The sequence below is a fragment of the Tiliqua scincoides genome, chromosome 4 (assembly GCF_035046505.1).
Source record: "Tiliqua scincoides isolate rTilSci1 chromosome 4, rTilSci1.hap2, whole genome shotgun sequence".
NCBI lineage: Eukaryota > Metazoa > Chordata > Lepidosauria > Squamata > Scincidae > Tiliqua > Tiliqua scincoides.
In genome coordinates, this window is record NC_089824.1 from 90,705,007 (window position 1) to 90,707,631 (window position 2,625).

General features: G+C 42.3%; 1 pseudogene; it reads left to right on the plus strand.

The window, feature by feature from the left end:
* Positions 1-1,058: 1,058 nt before the first annotated feature.
* On the plus strand, positions 1,059-1,178 carry LOC136650212 (5S ribosomal RNA; annotated as a pseudogene).
* The last annotated feature ends 1,447 nt before the right edge of the window (positions 1,179-2,625 follow it).

Genomic DNA, 2,625 nt, shown 5'->3' on the forward strand with positions numbered 1-2,625 from the left:
ATGTCATTGGCTCTCAGAACAATCAGTCTCATAGGTCAGTTTTGAGTTAAGAAAATCCACTTTTGTTCCATGAGACTTTTCATTTTCTAGTTAGTTGGCCATAACTTTTGACAGAATACAGATATTCCAATGCAATTTGCTTCATTGCATTCAGCATTAAATTACCTTTCCAATGATATATAACATGATGGTATTATCCATATATACCACGATTTTCACAATTTTGGTCACTAGTGTCAAGCTCAGCTTGTTGCCTCCCTAAAGCTTGATGCCCAGTGCAACTGCTACCCCATGCACCTCCTTAGCTACGCCACTGGCAGTTCCTCGAATGTTTGTCTTTTGCCTCCAGGTTTGCGTCCCACTTCACTGAACTTGAAATCTAATGACAGTCAAAGGTCTGAGATATGCCCATCCTGACATTTTGGTGGCCTTGTTACCATTATTCTAGCTTCAGATGACATTCCTCAAACTTTTTGTCTGAGGAACCCACAAATTTGATTCAACTATCACTTCAAGTAGCCCTTGAAGTCACAACCCAAGATATTCCTATTTAGTCCTGAAAAATCTGGAAAGAGATCCTTTCTGGGGTGGAAATGTTTTAGGTGTTGGGCCAACATCCTACTGATTTACAGAAGATTTCAGGTTTCCTCCAAAATTAAGTCCATTGTGTCTGCCACAATACATTCTCCTGTGGGAGTGACAAAAATATCATTTGCTGGCCCTGCAGGAGGTGTGGAGTGTGTGAAGTAGTCTCCCTAAGTGTATCATGTTGTTCTTGGTTATATATAAGACAATTCATATGCTTTAACCATAGCTGGCACAACATCGATGTTATATTACTGAGTTGTCAGGTCAGACACAGTCAAGGCAATATGAAGTGGTGTGTGAGAACATTTAAGCATTGTTAACCATCCTGCAAAACTTTCCGGGGGGGGTGGGGGACACATAAACAAATAAGGAAAATTCTAGAATAGCCCTAAGAATCCCTGATTCATTCTAGGTCTCCATCCTGCAGACTCTGAACTAGGCATGTGTAGAGATATCCAGGCTGGACCCCTTCTGACAGCAACTGTTACCCTACATATGCCTGATTTTGTCTGATCTCGGAAGCTAAGCAGGGTCAGGCCTGGTTAGTACTTGGATGGGAGACCGCCTGGGAATACCGGGTGCTGTAGGCTTATACTGTAGTCTTTCAAGACTGAAGGTTGCCAGTCACCCCTTCTGAATGTTTCTGCAAAACCCATTCTGTATTCCACAGTATTTCACAGCCTTGACAAAGTGGAACAGGGTCATTCTATTCTAACTCAAAACTCTACAGGTGAGAATGACTTAGGGCCCAATCCTATCCAAATTTCCAGCATCTGTTCAGTCGCAATGCAGCCCTGAAGTAAGGGAACAAATGTTCCTATACCTTGAGGAGGCCTCTGTGACTGCCTCCTTACCACAGGATGCGGTGCACGCCCCATTGGCACTGCTACACTGGAAAATTGGATAGGATTTGGTCCTTAGTTCTGCTCATATCATATCCCTTGATGTTATGCACCCTGGGCCTTCCTTAGCTGAACTAGGGAAATTGTAGAGTGTGGGGAGGTATTTATTTAATGCAGGGGCCAGTTTGGGGCCCTATGTTGTTTTCTGGGAAATCCAACAACCCTAACAGCACATGATACAAATGTGCTTAATGCCTTAAATTAATTTCTGCAAAGCGTGGATGCAATATCAAAGCATAGGGTGTGTTTTTGTGTACTGAGGGTCCAAAGGAAAAAATGTTTGCCTGACATTTGTGCAGAACTGTTTGTTTATACTATTAGAAGTTATTTTCTTGTTGTAGGGTCAGATAAATTGAATTTTCTTTATCCTTTAAGCAAGTCAAAAGCAGGGGAAGGATGGGGAAAAGGGGGGAAAAAACACAGTGAGCTATTGTATTCCAAGGACTTGGACACTAATGGAGCGAGTTTTCCTGGGGAGATATTGTATGTTTACATTGTCTTTCTGCCAGGTGATTGATCTTTCTTATAAAGAGGAGAGTTCCTGAATAGCTACTCGATTGTTTTTCTATTCAGAGGTACTTGATGCTTTACACTTTTATTAACCTGATGCTCCTGGCTCCCTCAGGAGGCTCAGGCATACTAGATCATCTGGGTTGTTTGACAAAATCAGTCTTAGATTTATTTATTTCTTACTTGAAACTCCCTCTGGACATCAGCTTGCTGTCTCAGTGCTACTGGACTACACAAAAGCATGTCTTAAAGACAAACACAATAAAACTAAAGACGAACACAATAAAACTAAGCAAAGCAGGATCCTGTTATTTTTCTACTTCACCAGAGTCAGGACCAAAGAAGATATTTGGGGTAAATGCATGTCTGTTAAAATGTGTGCTTGACCTGTTTGACTATCAATAGTAGGTTGCTGGGCCTAGTTTCTGTACCAAAATCAACACTCGACCTTCCTCTGCCTCACCTCATCATGCTTGTCCTTGCCCAATTTACTTCTGGTATTAGAGCCAGACTAGAAGAAAACTGCTTAAAAGCTGCCAAGTGCAGGGAGGTACAGTGGGGGCCAAGGGGCAAGTGTCACTCCCCTTCAGCATGTGGTCCTTTGCATATAAAAACTGCCCCCCCC